Raw genomic sequence first — 22,246 nt, 5'->3', positions numbered from 1 at the left:
CTTAAATTCAAAGGCTAAACTAATCAAAGACTAATATAGACCAAGTGCACAGAACTCTTGCCAAAAGAATAGGGCTATAGTGTGAGAGAGTAAACTAATAAGATTTTCTGTCCATCTGTCATGCTTGGTGAAATGAGTTCTTGAAGAAAGGATATACTATAGAATAATTATACCCAAATAACAACAAACAACTTTGAACATTGATATTTAATTCTTGCCCTTATAGAGAGGAATGAAAATATTGTGGGGATTTTAAAGCCTGGCTACAAATTCTTTTCTGCCAAATTTGTTTTTGTTACATAATTTTGAAAATATTCCACTGCTTCCTCTCTTCTGTTCTGCTGGGCAACTGCTAACCTTGTAGATAATAACTGTGTGTGCCCAAATAGGCAGGATGGAGATCGAGAGTAACAGTTGTATCTTTGTAGCAGGGTTCATTTATAACTGAACCAGACAGTCAGTGAATCAGCCTTGCAAATAGCCACTTGCCCAAGGTGAAGTCGGAATTATGTTGGTGTGGTAAATAAAGAATGCTGATTACATGTATTTTCACTGTTTCTGTACCCCTGAGGATATCTAGGCCAGAAAACTTATTTGTTTTACGTATGTTTCTGGGTTCCAAAGATTTTTTTGTTCTTATTTGCAAGGCTATAATAAATTGTCCTCCTTTGGTACTGATGGAAAGCGTGTGTATTTTCCTTTTTCATTTTAAAAGCATTTTCAGTCTAGGGCATCTTCTTGAGTCCAAAGCTGTGGGTGTTCTTACTGGCCAGTCCGTTTAGAACCTTTGAGGTTAGTAAGTTCTGTAGAAAATGGGGAGGGTGAATGTCTCAGAGATTCTCCCTGCTTAGATAGAGAGTTCTCTCTGTTGATTAACAGAATAGCATATATTAGTGTAGTATCAGAAGCTATGACTTAAGGGAGTTAAGAAGTCTTGAGTTCTAGTATCAGTAACTTCTACCAATGAATTATGTGACCTTGGGCTAGTCATTTACTGATTGTTTACCCTTGTTTCCTCAGATTAAATTGGGGGAATTAGATTCATTGGGTCCTTTCTAATTGAGTAATTTTATGTTGAGGTTTAGGAAAAGAATAATAGTTCCAGGAAGTGTTTGTTTGGTTGAATTCTGGAAAGGTAATGCAAACCATAAATCTTGCTGGAATATATGAACTGGATTTTATGCCTCGGGAAGGGTGTAAGGACTCTCTAGAAATCTTGTTGCCCTTGATGTTGGAATTGTTTCCGCTAGTTAAATAGCAGAGTGATGTCTATCTCAGAATGTGAAGGCAGACTGGGACTCTGATGGAAGACTAGCCCAGCTGTTGTGTCTTTACACCTTTTGCTAAAGTGCCCCTTGTTAGGTTAGATAGTCATTCCCTCCAAACCACCTGGCACTGAAAGCCTTGTGAAGATAGTTCTCAGGAGGAGGATGGGGTAAATTACAGAGCTCATTGTTCAGAGAACTGAAACCATTAATATTCTTCCATGAACAGGTAGTATTGTTCTCTGCTTCTGTTTGCGAAGGCTGGATGCCCATGTGGACAGAGGGACATTTTGTTAGCTACATAGTCCTAGAATGCTTTCAGTATTCATATCCTTCCATATCCTTGCTAGACCAGACTGTAGTTGATAAAACCAAATGTCACCCATTTAATTTAGTTTGATCATCAAAGAATAAATAACTAGTCTGAATAGCAATTTTAAAATGAAGACATTTTTCTTACCAAAAAAATGGCTGAAATAAAATCTTCTGACTACTGGTGTTAAATGAAAGTGACCAGTTCTATTGCTCTGTTCCCATTTTAAATGATGAACACATTCTCTAAATTTATTGGGCAGCTTTTCTCACATGCTCAATATACAAAAGCAGAGCCTTCCTATAGCCAGAATTTCTGTCATAGAACTTGAACTATTTCATAAATGCTATATTTCAATATATGAGAGCCAGTTTTGGCATCAAGAGGACCTGGGCTCAGGTTCTACCTCTGACATATACTATATGTGTGAGACCCTGGGCAAGTCACCTAACTTCTCAGTGTGTCTAGCAATTCACTAAAATAAGCAAGTTGCCAATCTTCGTCTGTTGAGAAAGTTGTCACCACTGATAATTCTTTTCATTGATAAAATTACAGATCTGGAACATCTTCCCCCACCTCCACCCACTACCCTCAACCTGAACTGATCCTAGGCCTATTGCTTTCCTCAGCCATATCCTAAAATAACCCAGGGTAGCATGACACTGTACATCACATGAGTTTCATGTCCCCTTCCACTCCTTCTGTCCTTTTGCTGATCTCTCTGTACCAGCCAAGTTTACGGTTTATATGAATGACATTAGGATGATTCTATAGATGTGTCATGTTCTTATAAAAGGTTTGGACACTATCAGTTGCTATGTTGGGATCCTTCTCTCTTGATATCCTCCTTGCTTACTTTCAGTTTTGAAAAGCTAAAAATAGCATGGAAGTCCCAAATCTAACTCCATGAATAATCATAACCTCCTTGCCAAATCCGAGTAGAGCAGTATGTGCCTTTTTTTTTAAAGAACATTCAGTCTACTAGCCAGACCTTTTTTTTTTTAAGTGAGACCGGAACCCCTCTTTTCAAGTGTTCTTATTCATACTTATTAACATAATTGTTTCCATGTTTTAGAGTTCAGTTAGACATGAAAAGCTATGTATTAGGTCTGAGATTGGGAGAGATCAAGGACACTTTTGGTCTTTTCTCATGGAAAGCAGTGTCTAAGAGAGGATGGAACCATAGAATGCCAGGAACCTCAGAAATCTTGCAGTCCAATGTTTCTTTTACTGCTTGACCTTAGGAAGCTTGGAATATTCTGTAAAAAAAATGTAAGTGGTGGTCGAGGGCTATAGAGCCCCCGCAGAAGAGGTTGTAGGGATATTCTCTAGCACCAACTATGGGAAATTAGGAATATTTTAATGGGGGGCAACCACAGATAAGTCTTTTTGGCACATGTGTGTGTATGTGTATATATGTAAATTTATACACACATCTGTATATGTGTATCTCTGTCTATATATACATAATTTGTATCACAGTTTAAGTAATATTTTGATATATACATATATATTTATTTCATAGTTAATGTTGTAGAGGAAAAAAGACTCCAGGGTCAAACTTTCTTCATGTAATTCCTTTTCACATCTCAAACACACACACATGCTCACACACACACACATATACACACAACAAACCACACTACATCAGATCAGAAGGTTTTCTAACCAGTCAGTTTTGGAGACACTGATCTAGTCCAGCCCCCTCACTGAATGAGGAAATGGAGGCTCAAATAAAGAAGGCAGTTATTAGTTTAGCCAAGGTCACATAGCTAGTGAGTGACAGAGTTTGGACTAGGTTCTATTGTCCCTTGATTTAGTGGTTTATATCCTACTCCCAAGTTCTAGCCCCACCTTTTACTTATTTTGGCATAGTCCCCCATTTTGGAGTTGGACTTTTAATCTAGCTCTTGCCAGAGGCCCTGGGCAGCTCCAGTAAGTTTGGTTATACCCATGTTGTAGGTGGGTAAAAGTGGCTATGCTGCCTTGCCTCTCCTCTTTTGTAGAAGTTCTGCAGCTGATTTAGATAAATGTTTGTGCTTCTCTAATGCCTCCCTGGAGGGATCTCTTCCAACACTTCACAACCCATCATTATTCCAACCCTAATAGCAGTGCTGCAATCAAGGTCAAGGCCTCCAGATAATTTTCCACTTGGTTTCCAGAAGGGCTATCACTGAAGCAATTACGTTTTTGTTTTATGAGTACTTTGGCCAAACGTTGATATTTTAACACCAAATCACACGTGCTTACCCACGTAGACCTTCTTGGGTTGTTTTCCTTTTGAGAAGATGTGAAATTATGTGTGTATACAAGTCAACTTGGGGAGTATCCAGAAGAAATGGACCATTTTATTTGTTTATACAGCTGAGTTTCAGAGAATTTCCAGTGGGTGTTGCACTACCCCTTCCCCTCACTCTTTTCAGGTCCTCATCAGGTCTTACCCTTACCTTGAGATTCCTTCCTCTATGACTGTAAATGGACTCTACCCATATGGGCTTATTTCCAGGTGCTGCTGTTTGTGTTGGGGGTTGGAGGAGAAGGGTTAGAGACAATAAAGCATCCTCTAATGTTCATGATCTCTGTGGATTCCAAAGCTTGGATTTGGAGGACTTTAAGGGTCCGTGTCTTAGGGACATAAGGCCTGGGTGCCCTGGTGCACATGGATGGGAGCAGGTTGGCAGATTGGGCATTGCTCTTTCCTTCAGGGGTCTTCACAGACCATATCTTATGGTCTTGTGTGAATTCCCATTTGTATTTGGAATGACTATTTTTAATGTGTTAGGATTTCAGTCTAATAATCAAACTGGGTTGTGTTCTATGAGTTAAATTGTCAATTACTGTTTTGGAATTTAGAATACATGTTCCCCACAAAAACAATGTTCTGCATAGTGGTTGGGTCTTCAGGCTAGTCCATGAAAGACTGCTTATGTACCATGAGTACAGCACCTGAAATATATTTGTGTGTGTATAAAAATACACATATATATATATGAATAACACATATACACATGCGTAGGTAGATATGTGTATATACCTACACTTTTTGGTGCAAAAGAACCTAGGAGCTTAATAATATTAACAATATCTCTAGGGGGAAACACATTTGGCATTTGAACTTGGGATGCCAGAGACACATCTCCTCTTACCTAGGTGAAGAGGAGACTCTTCAGTGAAAAAGAGACAGGAACTCTTTCCCTCTAAATTCCCCTACCCCATACCTCATTGTGGGAACAGAAATGCCCTTAGTCCCTGTGGCTACTGCCTTGGTCTAGAGCAAGGTCTCAAGTGAATGGGGGAAGGGGAAGAGATGAAGGACAGGAATTTGGAGACTAAGAGTCTATGGAGTTTAGGAACTTACTGAACCTGCAGCCAACTCCTAGCCACCTCCCTTTCTTTTCTTCCTTGAGCCCCAGGCCTGCTTCCCTTGCCAGTGCATGCCACTAATGACCAGTTTTCCTTCTCCCTGTGTCCCCACTGCTGAAGAGGAGATTTTGAGGTCTTCAAAGAAACTTTACAGAGAGTGAGAGAGGAATTTAGTAAGCTTGTTTTTTTATCTTTTATGTATCTATACATATTTCGACCTTCTCCAATTTGCTCCTCTTCATCCCTCTCCTCTTACTTTTTTTTAACTTAGCCCCTGAAATGAAAGATAAAAGTTATATGTAGATGCTAATAGTGATTCTTTGTACACAAAGGTTTAGAATAAGATTGAGTTATATGTCCGAGGAAAATCAGATTCAAGTCATCCTGAGCATAACTACAGTTCTCCATTAATCTTTTGAACATTATACTTTTATTCCATATTCACCGCATTTTAATTTGCATTCTGCTTATTTGTATACATATGTTAATACCTTTTATAGAAGATGGTAAATTCCTTGAGGACAGAAACCATGTCTCACTTATAAGTGGTTTTCTATTAGCAAATAACATAGTATTTTTGCATTATAGGGGCTTAATACATATTTTATGAATGAATAAATGGGCAAGAGAGAAAAGTAATTTATTAGACCAATCAATGGAGTAAGACCTTTTTACCTAGTAGGGGGAAAGAGTCACTATCCCATCAATTCAGCAAACAGAGCACCTAATGTATCCAAAGGCTTGTGCCTACTCTTTAGGAGAGGATGAAGAAGAAGAGCAAGATATGACCTCTGTCTTTATGAAACATATGACTTAGTAGTGAAACCAGCTCACTCACATGATGGTTTAAGTCTGTTTGTCCATAACTTTCTAGCGATGATGCAGAACCAGGCAAGCAGGTTTGCAAAGGAAGGACCAAGTCACAGCAGGGGAGGAGAGAGTAACTCTTGGACAATTTCCATGATCTTAGGAGCCAGAGGCCATGCCTGAGAATTTATCATATTCACTGTCAACATAAAATTAAATATAACGGGGACTGAAGCTCTTCTTGAATAGTATTTCCTGTAGTTTGATTATGGAACTGACTCTCAGCAGAAGGCAGGATTATTAAACCAAAGAATGATTCTGTATCTGAGCTCAAATAGTTTGTCCCCAGGACAAACTAGTTTAGATTGAGATATTTAGTATAGATTTAGGACTTTGTGACCATGTCATCAGTGAATATCACTATCCCATTTAGGCTGCCTTGGTGCCACTGATGAAAAATGAGTTCCTGGAAGAGAGTGGAAGAGACTAGACTGATTCTGTTTTTAAGTAGTTTCTGCAGTTTCATAGACTTGCAGGCAGTCAAAAAGGAAGAGACTAAAAAAAATAATTTATTTCCTCATTTTTAGTGGAGTAGCTGAAAATCCAGAGAGGGAAAACAACATATGAGGTTATATAGCTAGCTGATAGAAGAGTTAGGGCCAAATCACTGAACTCTCAGTCCTTTGCTTTTGTTCTCTGGTCCTTATACCTATGATCAAAACAAGACACAACCATCCAAGCAAGGAGATTGCTAGTAAAAGAGTCAGGACTAGAACTCATGTCTTGGTTAAGTCTAATTGCATTTCCCTGTTTTCAGGTGGAAGCCCCTCTATAAGTACCATTACTAGTTGTGTTGCCTAGAGGAAATGAATCAATGTAGCAAAATTTTTCCTTCTTATCTAAATTGCTACACAGATTAAAGGTGCCTTTATTAATTCAGGGACAGCATCTTAGGCATTTGGAAAGAAATATTTCAGATTATCTAAAAAGAAATTATTCAATTTCATTTGTGAATGCGCTGATAATACAAATGTCAGGTTGCCTCTGATTGTTACAATAACTGAAACTATGGGATGCCCATGTTCTAGAATTTTGCTATGATGACATTGGAATGCTTATAGACAGGGAATGTGTTACTGTTTATGAATAGCAAAATTTGTCCATGTGTGTTCTACTATACTCAGTATGATTATGGGCAGAGGCAGTATGGTAAATTGGAAGGAGGCTGAATCAATCAGAAGTTACAGTGGGGTGGATTCTGGGTAACTATCTGGGTGACCTTAGTAGAAGACCTCTCCAGGTCCAGTTTCTTCATCAGTAAAACAAGAGAATTGGGTTAGATACCTTGTATAATCCCTCTTAGCTCTATATCTATGGCTCTATGATCCTATTAGCTCAGTTGATTAGGCTATAGTTTTTGAGATTTTTAAATAAATGCTTTATTTCTTGTTCATTTGAATTTGACAGACACCAGTAAATACAAACATTTTTCTGTTTGAGGAAGAACATGAAACTGTAAATTTCCATTATATACATACAGCACATTAAAAAATGTTCAGTAAATGTGATGATGAGAACATAGTTGCAAATGTGGTCTTGTCCATTACTAGCTGGTTAACTTATTATTAATTAGTAAGCTGACATTTATGTGGCACTTGAGGTTTACAAAAATCTCATTTGTTATTTGTAATAACTCTGTGCCCAAGGGATTATTAGCACCATTTTACAGATGAGGCAATTTAAGGCCTACTGAGGTTAGATCACCTGCCCCAAATCACACTGCTATTAAGTGTCACTATAGTGATGCCAGGCCATTTCTGACTAAGTCAAGGCACATATCATATACCATGATATCCCAAGGACTCTATACATGAACAGGTAACTTTTTCGTAGACCTCTTTAAGGTTTTCAAAGCTTCCCTATATCCTAGGAACACATTCCCAGTACTGAAAAGATTAATGTTAGGGCAGCATCATTGCCTTTGAATAAGAAGGCCAATGCCACCACCACCACCACCATCATCATCATCATCATTATTTTAAAACCTTTACCTTCTGTCTTGGAATCAGAACTGTGTATTGGTTCCAAGGCAGAAGAGCAACAAGGGCTGGACAATAGGGGCTAAGTGATTTGCTCATGGTCACACAGCTAGGAAGTATTTGAGGTTGGGTTTGAACCCAGGATCTTCTATTTCTAGGTCTGGCTCTCAATCCCCTGAGCCACCTAGCTGTTCTCTGCCATCATTATTCTTATGCTGGCTGATTGACTATCTAAGGGTACTTGTAGAGTAGGGGATTAGAAATCATTCTCTTCAATTTTGCATATTTTTTATTCTAGCCAAGAAAACCAATCTTAATTAAATTATACTGACAATTAGAACTGATTTCATGGTTAAAACTTACTATTTGAGTCTCTTTTCCTGATGCCTCACTGGGTTCTGGACCACAGAGTATGAACTGTGTGAGATATTACTAGGTTGGAAAGTCTTTAGGTACAACCTGGTTGATGGACTTGCTGTTTGTCCTCTGAGGACTGATTTGGGGAGGCTCATTGGCCATAGCATGATTAAGTTGGGGGATCCCCAGTTCTCAAAGACTGTCTCCTAAGTTGTAGAGAGCTTTTGATTGACTTTAGCATAGAAAGTGATGGATGCCATTAGGAAAGGGCATGGATAAAATCATGGCTCCTTGAAATACTGAAGAAGTATATTGTCTTAGGAGAGGCAGTGTGGTATAATAGGATGGGCTTGGGATTTGGCATTGGAGCACTCTGGTTTGATTCTGGTCTCTGATACTTGATACCTGCAAGTAAGTCACAAACTCCTCTGAGCCTCAGTTTCCTCAGAAGTAAAATGAGCAAGTTAAGTTTCTAGATCATCACTAAGGTTTCTTGTACCTTCAAATCCTATGATCTTTCCCACTAGATTAGAGGTTCTTAATTTTTTTTTTTGGTCAAGTTTCCTTTTGGCAGTCTGGTAAAGCCTATGGACTCCTCAAAATAATATTTTTAAATGTATAAATAGGTTTACAAAGAAAACCAATTATCCTAGGTTAATAATTCTCTCATTGTACTGTAAGCTTCTGGAGGACAGGAATTTGTTGTTTTCATTTCATCTGTGTCCAACTCCTCATGATCCCAATTGAGGTTTTCTCTGTAAAAATAATAGAATGGTTTGCCCTTTCCTTTTCCAGCTCATTTTATAGAGGAGGATACTGAGGTTAACAGGATTAAGTGACTTTCCCAGGGTCACATGGCTAGTGTCTGAGGCTGGAGTAGGACTCAGGTTTTCCTGACTATCCACTATGCCACCTAGCTACCCCAAGGCCAAGACTCTTTTTTTTTTTGTTTAACACAGAATGCCTAGTTCTGAGCCTGGTGAGCAGGAGTCTGTGTGCTGAACAAAAGTAACATTAACATTTATTGAATGAATAAATGAATGTATGTGTCTCCTTAGAAGATAACATTGTAAACTTAAGGAAGGAACTTTTAAACAGTAGCAGGGCTGTGAGGATAGGAGGTTGCTATAATGCTTGAAAAAATCAATACTATTTAACCTATGATCCCTTCTCTAGCATTTGGGCTTCTTAGGGAAGCATTCTTATGGTAAAATAAATGAAAAGGGAAACCCTCCTTTATAATCTTGATTCCATGCCAGTTATCTCCCTCATTTGTGTTTATACTCTAAGAAAATTTGATCTAGAGCCCTTTCAGCTAAGGAGGAATCTAGGAAACCTTCTTGGAGGAGGTAGTGCTACAGCTGGGTCTTAAAGGAAAACAATGATTTTGAGAGGAAGAATTGTAGAATTGAGTATATTCTACATGTCAGGGAGGAATTGGCAGAGGGGAGAAGTCAGGATAAGATTGGGACCAACTGGGAGTAGTACAGTTTGGCTTGAGCGTGGAGTATATGAAGGATACTTGCATGAAAAGAAGGCATGGACTACTAATGGACTCCTTATTTTTGCTTCTTAGAGAGGCACTAGGCAGCTGGTGGAAGGCCTTTGAGCAGGGAAGTTATATGGACAGACTTGCACTTTAAAACAATGGGGAATAATAGATGGAGTAAGGAGATAGCATAGACACAAGTGAAGGGGTTAACCTTAGCAAGGAAGAGGGCCATTGCCATCCTCTGTCTGGTAAATGGGATTCATTTATAATTTTACTGACAAATGGTCTGCCAGCCAGCCTGTGGCCACAGTGTGGACTAATGGGAAGAGTACTGGACTTGAAGCAGTCTGTTTGAGTCTCAGTGATAACACTTAACTGTATAATGTTGGATATCATTCATTCCTCTGAACCTCAGTTTCTTTATCTGTAGAATGAGGGAATAATAATATTGCCAATGCCAACTTTGTTTTGAGGAAAATGCTTCATAAATCACAGAGTAAATGTAAATTTTTATTCTAGGGTTGGGGATCTCATGATCTTTATGTAGAAACTTATTATTCCATTTTGGCCACCTATAATTGTCAGAAAGTTCTAAATTGCATTAAACCCAAATTTGCTACCTTATATAATTATTTGCGGAGATACTTTCAGAAATATAAAATCCCCTTAGCTAGTAGGTAATAATAATAGCAATAATAATGATGATAATGTCAATGATAGTTCCAACTTACAATTATACTGCCCTTTCTGCTTTCCAAGGCTATGGTGCTTCATTAAGGTTTTAAAATTTCAATTTTTTTTTGCCAAGTTGAGTTCATTGACTTACTTCTTTTAGTGGGTGTTATGCCTTTAAAGAAAACCTGTAAATCAAGAAATCAAAAATACTCTCAGGTTCTTGATTGGAAGAATTTATGCAAATGAATTTGTGATATTTTCCTCAGTCCTTTCATTGCCATAAATGGCTATGAAGAAGAGCCAAAATACTTAACATTAGTTGAAAATCTTAAATACTTTGGGGTTTTGACTTGAATGGGATCAGTGGTATTAATTCCATGGTGGGGTGAGGCTAGAAGTTAGATTTCACCAGTGCATTGGTGGGGCTGCCACTGTGGGGAAGATAGTTTTGTGCCAAGAGAGTTTAAGTTGTCTCAGTCGGCATTGTTGATGATTGAAATTGAAGAATTGTGAACACAATTCATCTTCGGGGAACAGAGAGCACGGGGTGTGAGCTAGGCTGACTGGGAACAGACATTGACATACAGGCCGTCATCAAACTAATTGTTGTTTGAATTACCTGTTATGATCCGATGACAAATCTGCTTTCCTCCTGCCACTGGAGCAGAAAATGTAGCTTGAATTGGCCTGATGTTCGCAAGTGTAAACTGTACTTCAACAAGATGGATAAACCCAATTATGGGGCCGACCTGTAGAGAGAAAATCCATTTAAATCTCGTAATGTTAAGCAGAGCTGTGTTTAATTCATTTGGACCAATTTGGGAATGATGTATGAGTGTTGGTGAACATTATTCAAAGAGGGGAGCCACTAGGGGAAAAGAGATGCACTATACCGATGTTCAGCCCCTGATGGCAAGTGGTTGTGTCATTTTAGTAGCTGCCACTAATGGCTGAAAAAGGCAAAAATGGCAAAAAGATGTACTCACTGCTGTGGTGAGAACAGGGCTGTGTAAATGAACCAATAACTGAGATGTTTGGAGCAGAAACAGGCAGCAGTGTTTTTCCTAAACACTATTGACAGTCTGACTTGAGAAGGAAATTTGTGGCTCTCCTGCCTCTCCTCCAAACCCTGTATTCTATGATGGATTGCCCTGACTATATGCTAGGAGGGTTTGTGGGCTTTTTAAGTAATAGCAGGAAAGTTTTAATAAGAAATTACAACTAAATAGAAATTAATATCTTAAGCTTTTGATTCTCTCCTGGAAATCTGGGAGATACTTACTTGTTCTATAATATATGTGGGATTTTTACATCTCAGGTGCTTTGAAAAAGATTTAGCTGAGAGCTTCTTCATTTTTAACCTTTTTTTCCCCAAACACGATTGGGTGAAAACTGCATTAGAGCCCAGGGCAGGCAGTTAGTTATATGTTCAATGAATATTTGTTGAATCAATTAAAATAGCTAGCACTTATTAAAAGCAATACTATGGTTACAGTTGTAGGTTTCAATATAGGAGTTGTTAAGAAAACCTGTGTGATTATGCTCTTGGTTATTGCTCCTCCCACCAGCAGAATGTAAACTTTTTGAGGGCAGAGACCTGCTTTGGTTTGTATCCTTACTACATAAAACAGAGCTATGTACAGAAAGCTAGGCACTTTAGAGATGATTTTTGAATTAGCTTGGATTCCCCAGCAGTAGTTAGTAGAGGAAGGGGGACAAGGTAGGGAAGCGTATTGTCAGTTTTCTCCTTTTATATTGCCTTTTCTCTTTATGGCTTTGGTTTTTTCTGAACAGTTGTCCTTTTTGAGCTTCAGAGCCCAACTGTCTATTCAGGTCTTTCAGAGGTACCTGAGTTGTGTTGGCTGTGGGGTTTCCTTAGTTTTAGTTTCTAAAGTGAATTGGATTCTAGATACCTTTTCTTCTGTGAGAAGGGAGCTCTCTTCTATGCTGTAGTGATGTAGCTCTTGTGTAAGTAGAGATGTTGACCTTCTTTCTTATACATGATGGCTCTGAGGTCTTGCCCTTACCCTCACTGCCCATAAGAGTAAGCACTCACTCACAGTGTAGGGATATTAACACATCAAGGGCTAAAATTGTCTTTAGAAACAAATTGCTTAGGGAAGGTTTTTATAGTTTTTTGTTCAATCTAGTAAAGGCCAAAAAGTCTTTCTTCAGAAGGCAAGTCCTCTTTTTTTTGGTCTTGGTTTACTTTCTGTAGCTTCTCTGTCTGTCTGTCTGGCTGGCTCTCTTTTTCTATCCCCGCCAATCTCACCCCATCAAGGAAGTAATCAAGATTGATCAATCACAACATTAGGGACCTTCTTTAGCATCTTACCGGGTTCTTGACACTGGATTCTGACATCAGCTAGAGTCAAACCTAGTCACTGAATAAACCAAGGTAAAGTATGTCTGCTTTTCAGACAGATTGAATACTTTAAATAAACAAAGAACAAGTTGGAGTTAGTCCCCAAACTGGCTGGACCAGATATGATGCTTCCAGATCCCTTGTATTCCCTATTCAGTTTAAGAACATTTAAGTCATTTAACAAAAAGCAAAGATAAAAACAGCATGTTGGTATGCTATGCTTCATTGCAATGCCTCAGTATTAAAGAAGAGAGCACACTATGGCCTTCCTTGAGTTTTACAAGGAACTTTGTCCTGTCTCTGGAAAGTAGCCATCAGATTTACACTCTCGAAGGAGGGTGGATAGAGGGTTCGATGAATAAAGGTCTTCTTGGAGAACAGATTCTTATCCAAAGTAAAGTGTCTGTTTCAGAGCTCCCTAGGTAGCTGGATGTTAGTTTTCCTGGTAGTTCTTAGAGGGTACAGCTGAACTTTTCTGGTGGCTACATTTACTCAGATATAAAAAATGGGTAGATACTTTTGTACTTTCGGTTGGATTCTAAGAAATAAAAGTTGTAACGAAAGGCCCCTGGGGAATTTACATATAAACACTCCATAAAATACATGAAACAACTGAAATAAGATCTCTGATCTGCTGTACACGAAATTACTTTCTTAGAAAAAAGTGATTTAGAAATTCAGTTTCTCTTCTATTTTTCTGTGTCAGAGGTGAAAGTTACCAAATTTCTTCTGCTCTAGATGAAAGAAAGCCTTATTAGGGTGAATTGGCATATTAGGTCCAACAACCCTTCAGTGGCTTATACAGGGAAAACAAAGCTCACAGTTTTGATTCTTCCCTTTTAAAAAACAAATCAGCTTAGATTACTTAAAAATTGAACATTTTACTAATTTGTGGTTAGAATTTTAATGGTCGGAAATGATTGTCAAATGGAATCTACAGTTAGGTTTTTTAAAATTAAAAATGTTTTATTGATAGTTTTTAGTAAATCTGCCACTTCCCAGAGGCTCCCAGCTCACTATTAGAATCTTCCCTTGTGACAAAGAAGTACAGTTAAACAAAGCTAATTAACCCACTTATTAGCCATGCCAGGAAACATATCACTTATTCCACATCTGTAGTCTACAAGTCAAGATTGAAATTTTGAGGTTAATAAAACCGTTTTGGAGATGTTTTTCATGTTTACATTATAGTCATTAAAATTTCCACCTTAAAACAAAGAATAATTATTTATTCCTACCAAATAACATACTTCTCTTCCCCATCAGTAGAAGCTTTTAATAAGTATATGGAGTCTAACAAAACAAATATACACTCTGGCTTTGTCAGGCAGTCAAAGTCTGAGGCTGAACCTCTAGTCTATCATATCTTTTTCCCAAAGAGTAGGACATTTGTTTCATTGTTGGTCATTATAAATCTTGACTGACTTCTGCTTTTGTTTTGAGTTTTGTTATCTTTCAAAAGTTGTTTCCCTTCATGTTATACTTGTAGTGTAAATCATTGCCTTGGTTCTGCTTGTTCTACTTTATATAATTTTATAGAAATATTTGCATGTTTCTTGGCATCTATAATATATCACACAATATAACACAATATAACACACAATTGATGACACAATACATTACTGTTACATTCAGAGTTTGTTCAGCCATTCCCCAATTAATAGACGCTTCATTTGCTGTATGTATGGATCTTTCCCCCTCTGTCCTTGATGTCTTTGGGATGTGATTTGACTTCCTTTTAGAGTTTTTCACTTATGCTTTTATAGTCATTGTTCATATTGTTGTGCTGGTTCTGCCTCTCCCACTGCACATCAGTTCCATGCAAATGAAACTTTTGAGTTTTCATTGCCCACATCTCAGACCTCACTTATTCGCTTTGGAAAGAGATGATTTGAGAGAGAAATAGCAGTGAGGGGCTAGTGTTACCTCAAACTAAATCATGGTTTGCTAATGTTCTAACTTCAAGTTCCTGGATTTTAGATTCAAATGCCATTCCAGTCAGTTTGGTAAATGAGGCGAGAAGGTGACTGCACAGGTTTCTGATCCAAAACTCTCTCCCCCAAGAAGACAGTCTGGGATTTGAAGTGCAATTTGTATACCCGTACTCAGTTAAATAAGCATTTATTAACCCCCTAGTATGTGCTATGTACTGAATATGAAGACAGAATCCCTTGTAATCAAGGAGATTATTTATCACTCTTGAGGAGACAATTGGTTTATTCTTGGATAGCTGATTTAAAGTCTTAAAATGAGCATTTTTTCCTGTCCACTTTTCTTAATAGAAAAAGTAACCTTCCTTGAGGCATTATGGTTATCTTACACATCCTCTCTTCCCCCTAGGAAACCTCAATAGCTACCTCTGATCTTTTAGAATTGAGTGATTAGAATCTATCTAACCAAAGTGTTTTGCATAGTTGTTTAAGGGAAGCCATACTGCATTGTTAATGATGCGACATCCCCAAAACCACATGCAAAGTCTGGTTGGTTTTGATTTCAGCCTCAGTGGGTCTGCTATCATTTCTGTCTTCAGTGACTGGATTTTTATCTCTTTTTCTGTACACTTTTGTCTGGTTTCTGGTGAAGTTCACAAAAGGTTTGTGGTTTTATTGGTAACATTCAATAGGGCTTCCATTTGTCATTAGCGCTTGTGAATCAGCTGTTTAAGAGTTCAGTTCTCATATCATCTCTTAGACTGACCGTGTCACTTTTTTTTTAAAGATGTGAGCTTTCATGACATTTAGTCCTAAGCTCAAATGAAATAATGTACATAAAAGACTTTGAAAACTTTAAAACATCATGTAGATACCAGTTATTTTCTACTGGATCCAGGCATGTAATTTCTTTGATATAGAGAACTGCCCGTGTGGAAACTCCTACCAGTCCAGATCTACACTTACTCTGAGATTTGTGGTCTTAGAGAGTTGCCTGGGTCACTGAAAGGTTAAATGACTTGTGTAGGGCCACACAGCTAGTATGTGGCAGAGGCAGGACTTAATGTTTTAAAAGTTCAGCTCTCATCTTATTCTCCACTACAGCAGTCTCTCACTTGTTATAATTGCTACTGTGACTGCTGAAGGAATTGATAAAGGAAAAGGGAGTCTTTTTCATCAAAGGGAAATATAGATTGAATAATAGAAATGTGGCTGGAGAATGGCGTCTCCATAGAAGGTAATATTAAAAAACAACAACAAACCATTGTGTGTATATGTTATACTAAATTGATCTTTCCTTCCCTGTTGGGATCTAAGTTTTTGGATTCTCCAACCAAAGGTTCTAAGGACTATTTTTTTTTTTTTTAAAGAATTGGCCTGACGATTTATGTGCATTTTCTTGGACTTCCCAGCTCAGTTAGTTTTCCTCTAGTCCTCTTTTCTTTCTCATTAATATTTTCTCTTTATTGACTTGGTTGGAGGCTAGGGAATGCTTCTATTGACTGCCTCAAATTCCTTCAGACTCCAATATTATTGTTATTGTTTTACTTAAAACTGGTTATTAATGTGTTGCTGATGAGCTTTAGGATAAAGCCTAATCCTTTTCTTAGGTCTCTTCCTTGGGTTAGTTAACTTGCAGAATATCATGTTAATAACACTAGTAGCACATTGATCCAGGAGACATTGCTACTGATTTTTTGCTATTTGGTTCTGCTACTTAACAGCTATGATGTTGGGCGAATCCCTTCCCCTCTTAGCTTCAGTTTCCTGAGGTGTGAAATGAAAGGGTCAGTCTAGATCAGAGGTTCTAAAATCTCTTCCAGCTTTTAAATTTGTGTTTCTGTGATCCAAACTGTGATCATTAACTTTTGTTTTTTCCTTTGTCCTCATAAATTCCTCTACTAATAATAAACAAACAACACTTTACAAAATGACTCACAAAAATTCAAGTTGTGACCCTTACTAGTGAGCTGGCCAAGCCAGGTGGCCTGAATACTTTTTTAAGAGAGCTAGGGTGAAAGAGTCCATGATGTGACATAATTTATCTCCCTGTGGAGAGAAAACAAAAGGCTTCGGGGGAGACTGGACTTCGAATTATTCTGCTTTTGATGGGCATGAAATTAGTGACAACGAGTGGGGAATTTGTGGCCAGTTGGCAATGTTTGTTGTCTCTTTGCTGGCAGGATTTCTGCTGCTCTGAGCTTCTTACTTTCTGCTGAGACCCTTCTTTTGCTCATTGGAAGGCAGGAGTCTTAGCATCAGCTTGGTTGATGACACCGATTTCTTTTTTATGAGTGTGTTTTCTAGGGGCAAGTCTTAACTCAGTGTTGTTTCTCTGAGCTTGTAATAAGCGTGTAACAGCCCTCTCCTCCAATTTGCCTCAGAAGACAAGCGGGTGCCCCTTGGCTTCTGGTAAGGGGGGAGGGGAAAGGACTTTTCCTGTGCTGTCAGAAGGTTTGCTCTGTAGCTGAGTAACAGGGTCTCTAGATTCCGGTGACTATTTGGGAAAGGATCAGGATGAAGTCTAGTCATAGCATACATAGTGCCTGCTTGCAGTCCACAGTGCAGATGGATGGATCCAATCAGTTACACTTTCACACAGGGACATATGAAAGTCCAAACAGGAAGTCAGTTGGTGGGGACACTTGACAGCCACCAAACTAGAATTTTTCAAGTTGGCAACAATAAAGCTATAGAAAGAAATTGGTTTGTCGGGTGTTCATTAATGTTGCTTTATCAGAACAATGACTCCTATACTGCCTCCTTGATCTCCTAAATTGGGGCAACACTCTATTTAAATATGTGGATCAAAACGAGGTTCTTAAAGATAGGCATGCTTGTCTTTCCTTAGCTCCCCAGATACCTACCCGAAAAGAAATGTGTGTAATTTGAGGAACCAGAAAGCAGCCCTGATCAATGGCTTTAGCTTTGTCCTTTAGCTTCACAAGGTGTAAAACAGTAGATTTGTATGAGATGGCAGCTCTTCTGTTCCCTATTTCTACACCCCCCACTTCATCCCTCACCCCCCACCCCCCACTTCCCACTAGTATTTCGACTGGGTTTTGTTTATCAGAAAGCTAGTGTGTTTTATGACATTGGCTCTGCCTTCCTTCCTGATGTGAGGGAAGCTTTTCTGCCCTTGTTCAATTGGACAAGTTTGTGGAAGTGGCTTATATTTCTCCCTGCCCTCCCTTCAAGCCCGCCCTTTCCACAGGCATTGCCTCTGGAATGGTGGAGAGTGGCTTTTTCAGATGAAGAACATGTCGAAATGTAACTCCTTAGCCTTTTTTAATTGGTTGGTTTCTCAAAATAAGGATTTGCTAGGTATGGATCAAAATCTGTCTTAATTTACTTAATCTAATAGTTACATGGAAGAAAAAAAAAACCCAACAGCTATTTCCCCAGGCGGCACTTGGTGAGACAATGCATTCTTCTCCTGGGAGTTCATTGTCTTTCTGGAAGGCAGTGGGGAGGAATTAATTAAAGGGAAGGAATGAGGCTTAATAATTAGAGCTGGGGACCAGGGGTTCTGAATGCCTTGGTTCTTTTCCCAGCTCTGCCACTGAATTATGTGATTATGGCTATCTCTTTTGGCCTCAGTTTGTCAACTGATGAAACTCATTTGGTAATGGGCTCACTAACTGGTGGTGAGCCAAGTTAGCGACTGTAAATGTGCCCTCTAAAAGACCTTGCTTTGACTTCCTGTTTAGAAGGTGAAATTAGTCTAATAATCAGAGCAAAGTGTAGCTGCCTTTGAAGTGTACGCGTCTCTTAGTTTCCAGCAAACACCATTGGCCAGTTTCCTCCTCCTCTTTAGTGTATTTCATTGGCTCTCTCTTTCCCTGCCCCCACCTTGTCCATTTTCAACTAATGATAGAATAGACACATTCCCCAGCCAAGCATCAAGAAACAAACCATGTTCTGCTTTGTCAGTTAGAGATCAAAACACTAGTTGGGAACAAACTTGAGAATAATTCCATAACCTGATCACAACCGCACACTTGCTAATCAAGTTTTAACTCATGTTTCACATGGGGGAGTGGTTGGTTTTTTTTTTTTTTGTGGCCCTTTTCCCCCTTTTCTTTTTTGTGTTACTGCAAGGATCAGTTTCTTCTGGCCTAATTCCAGAAACAACATGCCTGTCTTTTTTCATCGTTGAGCAAAAACAGTCTGAAGGCACCATAATTCCTTAAATTGGATTTCAATCCTTGATCCCCTTCTGTTCAGTAAACAGAGTGTTATATGAAACATCCTTGTTTAGGAAGAGTTTGCCGGCAGAGCTTCATTTTTAAGAAAGAAACTATACTATACCCAAGTTTCAGGAGGTGGTGATATTAGTGGGTCTCTGAGAAGGAGGGTATCTGGTAAGAGTGAGAGAATGTTGGGTGAAACTGGACTCTTTTGGAAATGGCAGCATTTTCATCTGGGTGTTGCTTACTATCTGGTCTATTTAGCTTTGGACAGAACTTGAAATTTTATCACTAAGTTATATTAGTGTCTTATGCATCTGCCACTCTAAAGTCTTGGAATCCCTATATTCAAATCAAAGGCATAGAGAACAGAGATAAAGGAGAGAGTGTGATCTTCAAAGCTGAGGGAATAAAAAAATGAATTCTGAGAAATTTTGCCCACTTTTATTTTATTTATTACATAAATTTGGAATTAAACCATTTCTTTCTTTGGTAACTTCTTGGGCATTTCTTATGAAACATTATAATAGTTTGTTGGGGAATATCTTAGAATTAGGACTTTTCTAAAGAGCAATGAAAATTATCAAGAGGACTGAAAGTATAAGCCATTTGATAGTTCTCTTTCTCTCTTTCCTTCTTCTATCCCCCCTTCACCCCCCAATTCCCTCTTTCTCTTTCTTTCTTTCCCTCCTCCTTTCTCTTAGCTTATTCTACTCAGAGTACAAGCTTGGCACTGGAGAACTCTGATTAGTTCCTAAAAGAAGCAGTAAGTTGATTGCTTACAGAGATGATGTAAGCTTTGCTCTGGGGTACATCAGCTTGGATTTCTCATGCTTTATCTTATAAAGCCTAAATTAACAGCTGGTTTGGTTTGAGTTCTCCGGGATCTGACTAAGGGATTATAGTCCATTCTCAAGTGAGTCAATCTAGTTTAATTTATTTCAGGTCTATCAAAAAAGATCAATCAAAGCTCTTTTTAAAAGTAAAGCTGTAATCGGCCTGCACACTTAGATGTCACTAGCGTTGCTCTCTCTGGTGGAAAAAAAATGTTCAGATTCTTGCTAAGAGAATGTATTATAGTATTTTCTTCTTAGTTGTTTCTACCTTTATTAACTGTCTTTACCTATCTTTACTCCCCCCAATAGATTTTGAAAGGGGAATTTGTAATCAATATTTCATGAATCATTTTTCTATGAATATTCCTTTTACTACTCCCCCCTCTTCACTTCCCATGCTCCCTTGATGCTAGTCTTAAGTCTTGGAATATCTGTACAATTTGTTTATTCCTGATTCTTATCCTTCTCTCCTTTTGGCTGAATTTTTCTCTATATGAAGACTTGGAGGTAGGAGTCCTGGTTGTAAGTTGTGGGCTTTGCCTCTCACTAGTTGTGTGACCTTTTGCAATTTATTTATCTCTTCTAAAACAGTCTGTCTATGAAATGATGATAATACTTGTCCTACTTATATCAGAGTTGTTAAAAGGGTTAAAGAGGTTGTTCATCTATATGAAAATACTTTGCAGTTGTAAGGGGTCAGTACTTATTCTTTCTGGCTTTTCTTTGCTATCTTCTGGGGGTGGAGGTGGTGGGAGGGATTCCATAACTTTTGGAAAAGTTAGGGGGTTGATAAGTCTTTGTGAATGAGTACCAGTAAATGGCCAGAACAGTTTGTTTTGGCCATATTATCCCTTATGATTTAATAAGCACTTACCTTCATGTATGCAGCTTTATAATTTACAAAGTACTTTCTTCCCAACAGTGTTCTGCGATTATAATCTCGTTTACAAATTAGTAAATTGAGGCTCAGAGAAATGAGAGAACTTATGGCCAGGCAATGAGAAAGTGGCAGTGAATAGTTGAATCTGAGGTTTCTGATTCTTGACAGTTGAGTGTCTTTTCTTTTACTCTCTGCTGCCCCATAGTTATTCCTTTAACTGCCAAGATGCTTAAGGAATCACAGATCTTTGCAGAAATTCATTTTTATTTATCTTGTGTCTGAAAGGAAAGAAAGGAAAAAAGGTCAGTGTAAAGGTGAACAATTTATCATGTAAAAGATGTCCTAACCTCTTGATTATCTGTTGGAATCCTTGGTGGGATGATGTCTAGCTTGGAGGGAGTAAAGTATCTTTGGGTTCTAGTCTCTCTTCTCTTTAAAAACCTTTTCCCTTCTGTTACTGAAAAGGAAAGAGCAGGGCACTTGGTATTGGCCTCCTAGATCATCTCCCTCTGGCAAAGTGAGTGCAGAGGCTGCCTGTTTGAATCAGTGGCTCTGTTGACCAGGCTGAGTGCTGTCTGGTATGCTTGAGGATTCACCCTACTTCTGTGGTCTGGCTCTTCTTGACAGTCCACTCCCTTCCCTCCCTGGCCTTGGAGTCACTCCTTTTAAAAGCCAAGACACTTAGGAAGTCACTTTCTTTGATTCTGCTCTGTATTAGAACCTTTCAAAATTCATTTTTTTTCTTTTACTTTTCCCTAGGATAAAAAGAAAAAAGAGATTAGGAGTAAATGCTAATAATTGTGCCGAGTAATGTAATTGGAAGTGTTTCATTGACATGCTTATGAGGAGTTCTTCATCTGTGGGCCTGAATGTACCACTAGACATGCATTTAGCATCTTGTTGAAGCCCTTTGATGCAGGTAGACTATATTATAAATAGGCTCGTTGCTATGGTGAAGATCGGAGTCCTTGCTTGCTGTGGGTAACCTTTCCTACCTTTTTTGGACACTGTTTTGATACACAGCTACATGATAGAATTTTATGCAGTTTGGTTTGGAGGGGGGTGGTGGTAGAAGATGTGATGAGGTTGGGATCTAAAAAGAAAAACTGAAGGTATGTTTTGGATTATTTTTAAGTAATAATTTTCTTATTACTTAATGTCGTACCAGAGATTGAGTGCTTGATTTTTTAAAAAAGCATTTTTAAATGAATAGGAAAACGGGAATGCCAGATCCTCTCTCCCTTAATGTTACCCCTTATCTTTATGAGGTTTTCTAAGAATTTCTTTGCTTCAAAATGATTTGTACACTGAAATGAAAGTTCCAAGTTGGTGTAATATAAAAATTACTTTTCTTAGTAGTTGAATTCCCATTATTATTATCAGTAGTATAAAAAGAGTTATGCACCACTCAAGATACCTACATAGGCTGTTAAGAGAAAGGCATTTCACCATGGAGTTATATATTTAGTAATAGGATCTGTCTGATGTATGTTGGGAAGTCTATTCCTTCCAATCCCCAGAGCAAAAGCCATGAACCTTTTTTTTTCTTTCAAGGTGCATTTACCTGTTGCCATAAGAATGACTTTAGTTTCCTTCATGAAATGTCTGAGAAGTCCTGGTTTGTAAAACTTAAAAGACTGAGCAAATCACTTTCTTTCCCAGTGCCTCTATTTTTTTGTCTATTAAATGAGGACAATAATACCTGCTTCATTCATTTCACTGAATTTTTATGT

General features: G+C 38.3%; 1 protein-coding gene across 49 annotated transcripts in view; it reads left to right on the top strand.

Annotated features, from left to right (window-relative positions):
- Positions 1-22,246, top strand: part of TCF7L2 (transcription factor 7 like 2) — a 236,767-nt gene that overhangs the window by 15,248 nt on the left and 199,273 nt on the right. The window lies entirely within an intron of this gene.

This window comes from Monodelphis domestica, chromosome 1 (assembly GCF_027887165.1).
Source record: "Monodelphis domestica isolate mMonDom1 chromosome 1, mMonDom1.pri, whole genome shotgun sequence".
In the NCBI taxonomy this organism is placed as follows: Eukaryota; Metazoa; Chordata; class Mammalia; order Didelphimorphia; family Didelphidae; genus Monodelphis; species Monodelphis domestica.
This window is presented reverse-complemented; position numbering and strand designations above follow the sequence as displayed.